The sequence below is a fragment of the Euprymna scolopes genome, chromosome 15 (assembly GCF_053919585.1).
Source record: "Euprymna scolopes isolate OS-2025 chromosome 15, ASM5391958v1, whole genome shotgun sequence".
NCBI lineage: Eukaryota > Metazoa > Mollusca > Cephalopoda > Sepiida > Sepiolidae > Euprymna > Euprymna scolopes.
The window spans coordinates 67,603,830-67,616,378 of NC_136496.1; the positions used below are offsets into that span (position 1 = coordinate 67,603,830).

Genomic DNA, 12,549 nt, shown 5'->3' on the forward strand with positions numbered 1-12,549 from the left:
ATAATTTTTTATTAATTTTATTTTTGAAGTTTACTAACAAAGTTGTGACTGATTCTCTTAAGAAAATAAATAAAACCCTCTGATTTAATAAGTGTACATCCTTCGTCAAAAATGTTGGAAGAAAGAAAAATTATGTGTCGCTAGTGTATGCACTAATCAATCACTTAAGTTTAAAAAGAAAAAAGTGTATAAATGCATGTATACATGCATGGAGTATTGTTGTCACATCTGGGCTGGTGCATCTACGTCTCTCCCTTTTTAGACAGGGTTTAAAAGAGTCTTGAATCTAATAGGTTTCACACTATCAGCCAAGTTCTAACTTCTGTCCTGTTGCTGGAATGTTGCGTTCTATTGCCTATTGTACAATTACTTTAATGGAATATGCTCTGATGAACTCATAGCACCTGTGCCCTCACAAATAGTAAAATTTCACCTCTTCACTGCATCTAGGGACCTCACCTTCACTGATGAAGTCCCTAGATATTGTAAAGATATTGCCACATCTGGGCAGGAGCTGCTAGAAAGGACTTGTCCTGCCTTGATAGAGTTCAAAATAGACTTCGTAGCCTCGTAGGAGATGTCCTTTTCTCTTCCTTGCAACCTCTATCTCACAGAAGAGATGTTGTGAGTTTGTCTCTGATGTGGAAAGTGTTCGACTGAGCTTCAGTCTATGGTCCCCCCTCGCAAAACTTTCACAAGAAACACTCGTCTAGCTGTAAACACTATCAATAATTCCCCCCACTCTTTATCTGTGCCTAAACCTAAACGTAGATTCCATGAACAAAGCTTTTTTATTAGAACTGCACACCTGTGGAATTGTCTTCCGTTTTCCTGCTTTCCGGCTGACTACAATATGGTTGTGTTCAAGTCTAACGTAAATAAGTTCTTGATGAGCCGTTCCATATAAGTTATCAAATTTAACAAATTTTCATTACTAATGATTATTATATTGTCCAATTTGTACTGTACACTCTTTAACCCTTATCCTTGAGTGGCCTCTTGGCCTTGATAATGTGTTGATACCTATAAAAAAAAAGAAAAAGTCCAATGTGAACAAGTTCTAATTGAATCGTCCCCCTAAGTAATCCAAGTTACAAAATTCCCACTGTTTACTATGCTAAAATCACAATGACTAATGTATACCTATTAACCCTTATCCTTGAGTGGCCTCTGGGCCTTGATAAGGCCTTGATAACCCATGTAAAAAAAAAAAAGAAAAAAAAGCCTTCTACTCTAATAGTTTCTTCCTTGAACTGCTAGACTTTGGAATCACCCTCTTTACACTCATTTCCCATTTCCCTGACTGTATTAATTTGAAGTTGAAATGTAATGTGAACAGACATCACATTACTCAAAGTCCCCTTTTAGACACGATCTCAAACAGTAATAATTTCTCTCTCTGTTGGCATCCAGATAATCCATAATTGTTTATTTCTAAAAGTCAACGGATTTCAAACACTTTTTATTAGTTATCTAATGTGTGAATTCGTGCTCAAACCAGATTCCAATCAGCTTGGATAGTCGTTAAAACACCATCTTTTATGACTAATTTTTAGTTTAATGTGCATCAGATTTCTATACTTAAAAAGAGGGTTGGTGGTCGCAAGTAACTGGCCATTTGAACACTATGTGGTGTGTGAGTCATCTTTAGAAGTGTGGCATGTTGAACCAAAGTTTATCATGCAATCGTTTTCAGCATCTTTCCAAAGAGCATCAGTGGATTAATATCTGCTTTTAATTGGTCCCCTGACAAAAGGAGGATGGACCTGTAAATTCACTCTTGTCCTTTCATCTGTCCGCACTTTTCTCAATAACTACACCTTGGAAGTTTTGGAAATTTTGCACACACATTAAACCTGAGTAAAAAAGTAACAGAACGGATTTTCCGGGAGAATACCCCCCCCCCACCGCCCCCGAGGATCCTTTCGGGTTAAAATGGCTAAAATTGACACTTTTATGCTTATTAAAAAATTGATGCCTTGGATTTTTATAAAACTTTCTGAAAAGTTGTAACTAACTGATTTCTATATAATTTTATTTGTCTATACTTCGCAATAACTCTTGGGTGTGCCACAGAGGCTCTTTTAGGGCTAATAAAAACACTCCATTTTGGGGACTATTTTACCATATTTGTCCAAAATGTTCTGTGTATGTCTATTTAGCAGTTTTGCATGGTGCTGAACTCAAATTTAAATATTTTAAGGCCTTGGGGACATTTGTGGCTAAATGCGAGGGGGGGGCAAATGATGGGCTTAGTCATTTCTTTTTTTGCATGGTGCAGAACTCAAATTTACACGTTAAGGTCTAAAACTGCACCGTTTGTTCATTTTCACCAGGATTTGACGTCCCCTAGGGATTGGGGGGGGGGGAAATGCTGAAGTTCCAAAGTCTAGCAGTTCTGGGGAAGAAACTATTAAAGTAGAAGGCTTTCTTACATCTAGGGATCTCTGCATAGGGGTGGGATTTAGGTGTTTGTTGAGGGTATTTACGTCGAGGGGGCACAAGTGCTTATAGTTCATCAGAGCATTCACCATTAAAGTACTTGTAGAACAGACAGAGGGGTGCAACATTTCGTTGATGGGACAGAGGCTGAAGCTTAGATGACAACAGTTCAGAACTTACCAGGTTGGCGACTCTCTTTTGAACCCTGTCCAGGAGGGAGACTAGTAGCAGATACACCAGCCCAAATGTGAAAATACTCCATACATGGGTGAATTGTGGCCTTATAGAGGTACAGGATACTTTTAGGCGTAAGTAGTTTCTAGCACGGTAGAAAGAGCCCGCTTTCTTTGCAGCAGCCTTGGCAATGCTCTCAATGTATCTGTTCCAAGTCATGTTCTCTATGAACGTTAGGCCAAGGAGTTCAAAGGAAGTACTTTCAGGTAATGTGTTCTTGGCCATTGCTATTATTGATAGAGAAGGTTTCTTGTAATTATTGAAGCTTAGTCTTGGCAGCATTGAATGTGGCCATCTATTTTTGTCCCTATTCCACTACAGATTGGAGGTCTTCCTTTAGTGTTTCTGCCATTTCCTTAGATATGCGTTCATCAGTTTTCCTCTCGTGCCTGTTATAGAGCGTGGTGTCATCAGCAAATATATCCATCTCGAAGACAATTTTATCAGGGAGGTCATCTATGAATATTAGGAATAGTAAAGGTCCCAAGATATATTTCACATTTATATCATACTGTTTAGATGTACGACCATCAAGGACAACCTGGATTCGTCTCTTGCTTAGGAAGGATTTAATTACATTATGTATTTTTCCAATGATACTGTTTGATCTAATTTTCCTTAGAAGACCATCGTGCCATACCCTGTCAAAAGCCTTAGATATGTCGAGGGCTACCGCTTTCCCCTCCCCTGTTTTGTTTAGTGAACGGTATATACGTTCAAAGATTACACTTAGGATATCTGCTGTGGAACTGGCTTGCCTAAATCCATATTGTTTGTCGGTCAGAAGTTTAGCAGGTGTAAGATGGTGGATTAGAGCTTGATTTATTATGGACTCGAATATTTTAGCGAAAAGCAGGAGGAGGCTAATGGGACGATGAATTAAATTCGCCAGAATTCTTGAAAACTGGTACAACAGTCAGGAAAGTGTTACATGATAAGGGCTGTCCCCTTTTCATGTAAGTATTAAAATAGAGAGATTTAGTTAAAATGAAAATGAAATAGCATAGACGAAATTCGAACCTCGTAATTTAGGTTTAGAAATAGATTACGTGTGAGAATTAGAAAATGAAATGTAAAACAAACGATTGTTTAGCTTAGAGATAAAATAGTTTCAAGAAAAGAATGTGCACTGTCAATTTTGTTATGAAAATTCAATTGAAAGAATGCAGCTACAAGATAATTTAATAAACATGCTTTTAACATATTGGAAATATAGGTTACTGAGAATATAGGTTAAAATTCCTTTTGAAAAAAAAGGAAAAGTTTTGGACACGCATGAAAGAAGAAAAAAAAAACGTGAAAGAAGACACATGTTTTAACATGTGTATGACGTCATGGAAAAATGGGAAGTTCTAGATATAGTTAGAAAACTTTAGAGTTAAGCAAGGAGAAACTAGGAGAGTCAGAGAGTCTGAGGTCGACAGACGACAGTCCAGTCTGAGGATTCGAACGTCTAGAAGCGAGACGATCACTTGTGAAACTTAGAATGAAGCTTTGAAATCTTGATGATGAAAACCACTGCCGGTCGTGAGAAGAAATAAACCCGTCATGTGTTTTTATAAACGTCATCTTTGTGTTGTGATGCTACCAAAAGGTAAAGTGAAAATTGTTATATGTCTATATATCTGTGTTATAAAATGTCTTAACATACACATCTTACATACACATCTCGACATCTCATATCGACAATGTGAACTCTACATCTCATATCTACACTAAGACTGTCTGAAGACTGTCTACACAATGTCTCCACACTGTCTCCTCACTTTAAGAGCTTCTTCCATCAACACATCTAAGTATGTACATTTTTAATATATATGAATCTCTTCATAACACGAACACGAAACGCAACGAACAAAGTCTCAACAACATCTCTCTAAGACTCTCTTTCTAAGACTCACTTTTAATAAGACTCCTATATATAACAAAAGCAAGATTCGTTAAGGCATCTGTTTTAAAGTTTGGAGAGAACTGGAGCAACCTTAGCGGAGCATTTTTTTAATAGCACAGTTTGTTGTAAAAAATAAAAGGCAGACGCGGATTTTTATTTCTTTCTCCCCTTTGTCTGTTTGTAACTGCAACGTTACATTAGGAAGTTGCCAAAATATCTAATTTATTATCATAGAATACTATTTTTTTACTTTTTTCAACCCAAACAATGCATATTGCCATTTGGAATGTAAGGGTTTTTTATTGGAGATCATGTCTAACAGGGGACTGTGGGGAGTTGAGCAGTGAGATATCTGTTCACATATTTAAACTTCTGCAAGTTAGTACAGTCAGGAAAGCAGGAAAGGGGGTGGAATTCCAAAGTCTAGCAACCCGAGAGAAGAAACTATTAGAGTAGGTTTTCTTGAATCTTGGGGACCTCAACAAGGAAAGGGTGGGATTTTGCTGCTTGTCAGATTATTCGGGAGTACGTATGTCGAGAGGGCGATGAGTAATTTCTTTTTTTTTTTTTTTTAGTTTATTTTTATTTCAATTGGTTAGTAATTTACTTTAACTACAAAAAGAAAATGACAAATTTTCCAAAACTTTTATCAGAATTATAGATTAAATGTTTTTCTCGATTGTACAAATAAGTATGATTAAAAACTAATTTAATAATTTAAATTAATCGTTATTTTTCTGTGTTCTCTAAGAGGATTTGTTCGTTTACGATCTTCGAGTTTTAGATGTGTCCACGCATGAGAGGCTCTGTCCATCTCATTTAAGTTTGAAATAACCTTGTCGTCTCAAATACACAGATGGAATGGTCACATCTTAGCACTATCCATTTTTTTTTTTTTTTTTTTTTTTTTTTTTTAAATTCAATATGGCTTGGATAAAAAAAAAAAAATTATTCAGAAAAGTTTCTTTTCATCGGAATCCATTCTTCCTTTCTTCCCCCCCCCCCACCTGCTTTCTTCTTCTCTCTTACTCTGCCCTTCCATCTTCTATAATATAAAATCTCATCTGTCTGTTTAAATGGATGCATGTATGTATTTATGTATGTATGTTTGTATGTCTGCCTAAAACTTTCAACAGAGGCGACAGATTTTCACGACATTGGTATCGTTTTGAGGCTCAACCTTTCAGACGACAAATATAAAAAAAATTGGCTAAAAACATTAATTCCTTCACCCTTAACTGGGCAGTTTTCTACAAGGAGGTTCGTTTTTTTTTTTTTTGCGTCGCCATTTTTGCAAGTCATCGTATTGGTTGGAATGACTACTAATTTCAACAATCCGAACTTCCGGTTGCGTCATGGAGTAGGGGTTCGAGCCTGCCTGCCTGCCTACTACTATTTTTTTTTCTTTTTTTTTTTTTTTGCTCAACACACCTTCAAACACCCGGGCAATGCCGGGCACCCAGGCTAGTCTAGTCTAATATATAAATCTCACCTGTCTGTTCTGCTTCAAACTGTCGACAGAGGCGACGAATTTTCACAAGATCGGTATTATTTTGAAGCTCGACCCCTTGGATGACAAATATCGAAAAAATTGGCTGAAAACATTAATTCCTTCACCCAAAACTGAGCACTTTTCTGCAAGGAGTCGCCGATATTTTCGAAAGTCATCCCTTCTTTTCGATTGACTTGCCTTAATTTAAACTTTCGCCACTTCCGGTTTGGCGATGGATGCGACGGCAAAGACGTCACATTTTTTTTTCTTCTCCTTCGCCGTACGGGTTCGAGCCTGCCTAACTACCCCCCCCCCAACATACACCTCGAAACACCCGGGCACCAAGGCTAGTTTATTATAATTCTTTCTTTTTCTGTTCCATCCAATTTAATTATAATTCTGTTCTTTTTAGTTCGAATGAAAAGAAAACTATTCTTCCTGGTTGGTTTTAACGAAGTTTCCAAGTTACTCTTGCTTTCTCTTATCATCTTTGAATGTTAAAAGGGAAAACTCTTTAGGGTCTTCTCAGTGTGTCCTGATTCTCCCCACCCCACCCACCTTTCTTTCATCCCAAATACAGGGATATTGATTATTAGTGAGTTGCTTTCCTATTGTCGTGAAAAGGGCAGTCACCAAGATGGAGAGGCGGGTGGGGGTGGGGGGTCAATCCCTTTTGATAAAGACAGCAAGTATGATGACATAATGAATGAAGGCTTCAGCTTTCTCTTTTCTGGAAAGGCAAGGTTGTTTCTGGTGGAGAAAGCCCCTCTCCCCCATAATTATTGTGGGCGGTGGGGAGTGTAATACGAATGGGTTCCACGTGGTGTGGTGCCCAGAATGTGCTGCTGCTTCATATCTTTGGAGAGGGAGGTGGGGAAAACTATTTTATGAGGCGCTCTCTTTGCCTTCCAGAATGAATAAGCTCTTACGGGAAGGAAGGGAAGGAAATGCTGAGGTGGAGAGGTGGAGATAATAGAAAGGGGAAAGCGAGCTGGAGACTATTAGGAAAGGGAGGGAGGAAGGAATACAATGGAAGAAATGAAGACGGCGAACACCTCATCCACTCCCTTTTCTCCAATAATAATCTTAGACTTCAAGATTTGTTCTTTTATTTAAAAATTTAAAGTTATTTTAATTTCGTTGCAGACAATTTGGCGTTCATGTATTTTTATTCATTGGGATATCAGTTGCATTATTTCCCCCGTTTTTTCTCACTTAATTCTTTTTTTCATAAAAATTTAGCCTGTTATAATTTCTTTCAGTGGATTTTAAATTGATTTATTTATTACTAAAATATTTTGGTGTTTATTCAGATTGAGGCTTATGGCAGTACCAGCCACGGAACGAAGATGAAACATTCCAAAAGTCACGTAATTTGATCAAGTTTTTTTTTATTTTTTATTTTTTTATTATTATTATTCGTCTTCTTCTAGCAAATCAAATGTTATAACTTAGCGAGTCGTACTTAATTTTCGTCGGCCATGATTAAATCCGATAAAGTAAAAAGAGACAACTCAAATCGACGCGTCGAGGTGAAAAATAAGCCTTATGTTCAATGCAGTTTAGTAGAAAAATCGCTAAAAGTCGTAAATTTTTATTTTCTACTACAGATTTTTGTTTCCTTCGATTTTAATTGCCACCATAAGTGCCAATCTGAATAAGCACCTATATTTTAAATATAGATGCTAACCACGTATCACATAATTCAAATTTTACTTTAATAGAATCGTAAAGGATAGGAGACCTTCAACTTTCAACCAGAGCACTTAATATTACCAAAGTGAGGAAGAAAATAAAACATTACAAAGTTTTCTATGGTTAGGGTGGAATTCCATTCACCGAAAATCTCAGAAAATTAAATAAAACATTTTTTTCTTTGTATTAAAAAAAAAATTACAGCATTACTAGGTTTGGTGTTTTTATAGATTGGTAATCTTCTAAACCAACGCATCTCAGGTGAAAATATTATTACGTACTTGCATGTCATGTCGAAATTAGTATAAATTCCAAAAATTACAAAAAAATGATCCAGTAAAAAATAATTACAAGTAAAAATAAAATGTATTGAATTATCGAGTTTTATTGTGGAAGAGTTGTGCGACCAATCCAGCATGACAAGCAAGCAAGATAGCACTTTACATACATTGACTTAAATTAAGGGTCCAATATTTTTAAACATGCAATCTCAAAACATATTGTAGATAATATTTTTTTGTTAAAAATCTACGTCTAACATATCTTCTACTGAATCCTGTTTCATAACATTGGAAGTTATACTAGTTTCAACATGACACGTAAGTATGTAATAATGTTTTCACCTGAAATGCGTTGGTTTAAAAGATTACCAATCTACACAAAGAACCTTCGAGTTTTCCAATGTTTTCATTTTAACCTTACGAAATACTGCTTTCAAGGACGTACACATTTTTTTATTTACTTTATACTTTCACGTTCTGTGGGTCATTTCTATTCTGTTTTTAAATCCATCCAACGAAAAAAAAAAAGAAGGAAAGATCTAGAATGGGTGGGGTGGGGGTAGCAAGCAAGAAAGGATGTTTATGAAAGAATATTTTATGTTATGACTGAATATTTTTCCAACTCAAAGCAAATTTTTTTTTTTTTTTTTTTTTTTCCTGAAACCCAAGCGAAGCGGAATGGTTTTCACAATTGCCCTGTCCGCCCCCTCCCCACTCACCTCCTCAATATAAGGTGAGAGAGAAGCAGGCTTTGTTGTGCTGGGTTGAGGAAGGGAACACTTTTACTTATGTCATAAAATATAGCAGAAATGTGACAGAATAAGGGATGGAGGGATAGAATGTCAAAAGAATTTACAGAGAGCAAAATCTGGAATTTTCATACTCTAAAATCACATGATCATGATTTTTGGTTTTGCTCTAGATTTCATTATCCAAATGAATTTCTTTGATTTGTTTATAGAAATTCTTTGTTTTAGAGTTGTTTTACAGCATCACTATAACTTAGTCAAAGAAATTGTTTGAAAAAAAAATGTCTTTTGGATTTAGCATTGACTGATTTCTATAGATTCAGGTAGGATATGAACATCTACTGGACACTTTCTTTATAACTCTTTTACAATTTTTTTTTTTTTTTTAAACAAATAAGTCATTTATTAAGGCTCAAAAGCCACTTGAGGATAAAAGTTGCATTATGTGATTAGTAACGATGACTGTAAACTGATCAGAATTTATTATTTAAGAGGACAGCGCAACAAGAATTTGTTTACATTGGACTTGAAAACGGCAGTGTTGTAATCAGCATGGGAGCAGCCCAATGGTACTGTTCTATTGACCGAAATTTCTAGGAAAGAAACTTTGCTCATAGAAGTTTTATTTAGTTTTCTTAAACAATTTTGGGCTCTCAGCCAAAGTAATAAATTACACAATATTTGGCCGACTATCTCTAGTTTACAAAAAAGCAAAAACAGACTCTGTAGAGGACCTATATTACTCACAAGCATTTGTTGCAAAGTGAAGAGTCCCCAATATGTATATCATGTCAAGAATCTTATACAGCTAAAACATATGACTGTTAGGATTTGCAACAAAGCTGAAAGAAATACTACAGCTCAAAGAATCTAAAAGATCTGTTTAAAGACAGAAATCTGACCAAAATTTTAGATTTCATCAAAGTTAGACTGTTAAAAAATTAATTTCAAAATTTTTTTAATTTATTTTTTTATTTTACTTATTTATTTTTATCAAAACAATATAAAATAATCATCCTATCTTTAGGATTTCATTTAACAACTTTATTCATTTATAACCATAGATGGTTTACATGCTGTAAAACAAACCAATCCAAACCTTTCTGCAGGCAAAAAGAGCTGTCACACAAGTTAGAAGTATTTAGAGAATTTAAGAAAAAAATTTTTTTTTTTTTAAATGCCTTGCTCTCCATTATGCTTGTCTCTACTTTGCAGAGATCGTTTACTCATTATTCATGGAATTTGGGTAATATTCATTTCAGTTTTTAGTCTTTGCTTTCTTTTTTTTTGTTTTCTCTAAAAGTAATTACGTTTATTTATTTTAGTCTTTGCTTGTCAATGTACACTTTTGAAAAGATGTCGAATGAAAGGCGCCTTGAGTTTTAAGTTTTAGTCAAATGTTTAAAATTTTTTAATTATTATTAATTATTTATTAATTATTCTTAGGTTTTAATCGAATCACTTTTGCCTATTAAAATAATTCTTTTCTTCACTCTCCTTCCTTACTACATAGTGTTGTGCTCCAATTGACTCTATTAGTGTCCTGTGTCCAATCAGGAATGAATGTACTATGAATCAGTTTTTCTTTTCTTTTTAACTGCTAAGAAAATTTTGGCAAAGCAATAGTAAAACGAGTTCCGTGTGTGTGTATATATATATATATATATATATATATATATATATGTCAGCATTGTCTTGGACTTCTCCTTGCCTCTGGACTCAAACAGTGCCGATTCGGGAAAGATATGATTGAGGATTGCGCAACCCTTGCCTCACAATTACACTTGCAGCTGCTCCTCCAGGGGGTATCTGCTGTCTTTCGAGAATGTACAGAGGCATCGATATCACAAAACAACTATATTCCAAGATGTTCTTCATTTTACCATTTATTTATTTCCACATGACAAAACGTCCGACTCTTGACAGTATTTGTTTCGTAGTGCAGGAACAATCATATTACGAAACATACTGTCAAGCGTGGACATTTTAACATATGGAAATAAATAAAGGGTAAGATGAATAACATCTTGCAATTTTGAATAGCTGTTTTTTCTGTCATCTATGTTCTGTAGTTACATTTAACATACAGTGAGCTTCATAACTAAAAGGTTTGATATAAATAAAGGGTGAAATATAATTGAAAAAGCATATTTTCCAATAAACATATATATATATATATATATACACACACACTCAACATTACCCAGAACTTTTTACTATTGTTTTTAGTAGAATTTTCTTCTTTGCTCATTTATATATTCAGTTTTTGTTTTTTTTAATCCAGAGTGAAATATCTTATAAGTCCAAATGTAATGTCAACAAGGAAGAACAAATAACAAATTGCAAAGAAATATGTAAACTAGTAAGAGGACAATTCTAAAATTTTCCCTAATTCTGATACAAGTACCGATTCCGATTCTGTTAATATTTAATTAGAGATTTAATGCTTTTTTTAAAAATGTTCAAATTATCGTCACCCTTTGTTCTAACGTTCACATATTTTTTAAAACATAAAAAATACACTTGAGAAGGGGTTGTATATTACAATAGATCTAAATATTTTTCTGAAATGTATTCCTTGTAATTGAATTGAAAATTGTAAGATTTATTTTTCTTTTAAGACAAAAACGACTTCATTAATTTTATTTGAAATTTTCATGATTGGTATACAGTGTAGGAACAATAGTTAACAAAGCCCGTTCTCATTTCAAGAATGAGTTGCTACATGATAATGTTACTATTTAGAAAACCATTCTTAACATTGTGATGCGTATCTGTTAACTGTTATCTGCCTTTCTCTATGAAAGAATGCTTACAATTTTTTTTCTTACGATATAAAGATTTAGTTGATTATTAGATTGATTTGTTTTACTGTAAAAAAAAACAAAACCAAATAATAATAATAATAATAATAATAATAATGGTAAATTTGCAGATTAAAATCTTTAGCTAATTCGTTGCACCAAAAATGAGATTCTACAGTTTTTTAGATGATTACTTGGCGAGAAAAAAAAAATTATTTTAGAATCTAATATTTTACCACTAACCTTTCAAAAATTAAACAAAATACTAGTAGAACATTACATTCTTGTACAATTGTTGATCAAATACTGGTAGAAACATCAAAACCTGTCTATCTTTATGTGAAGTGACCATCATCCATTCACCAGATTCCAGGGTGGTGTATTGGGTAAACACTAACAACCAGACATGAATAACAGGGTTAGTACAGATTTTGAATGCCCACTTTCAAGGACTTTTCAAAGTTTTTCAAGGCTCTCTCCAGACAAAATTCAAGGTTTGAAACAAAATTTGGGGTTTGTTTTAAAATTCACTGGGATTCAAATGTTCAGGTCACCATTGGAGAGTCCAGACTGTGCAAAAAAAAAAAAGAAAAAAGTTGTCACAGGTTTTGATGTTTCTACCAATATTTAGTTCAATTTTTGATTTTGAGTGGTTATCAAGGGTCCTCCTGCAGGGCTTATTGGTAGCTTTTTTTTGCTAACTCAACAGAGTGAACACTAAGTTTATTTTGAATTAAAAAAGGCTTTAAAATAAGTATAAACACAAACTTCTCCAGATAAGTAGAAGAATAACTTATCTTGCATTTGGTAACATTTTTTTTTCCATCCCTTTTGTTCTGTTAGTTACATTAACAAATATCTGAATCTCAGTCTTCATTTTTGGGTTTTGGGGGTGGAGGTACATTTAAATGTATATATAATTTTTTTGAAACTTCTATATATTTTCCCTTCGTGTATTTTT

The 12,549-nt window shown here is 34.3% G+C and overlaps 1 protein-coding gene across 3 annotated transcripts in view; it reads left to right on the forward strand.

Annotated features, from left to right (window-relative positions):
- LOC145293861 (protein PHTF2-like) overlaps positions 1–12,549 on the forward strand; it is a 154,012-nt gene that overhangs the window by 29,617 nt on the left and 111,846 nt on the right. Inside the window, exon 2 of one of the 3 annotated variants that reach the window (XM_080140598.1) lies at positions 7,373–7,429. The exons of the other annotated variants lie outside the window; for them this stretch is intronic. The gene's annotated coding sequence lies outside the window, so the exon portion shown is untranslated. The remainder of the gene's footprint in view (positions 1–7,372; positions 7,430–12,549) is intronic. 3 annotated transcript variants of the gene reach the window in all.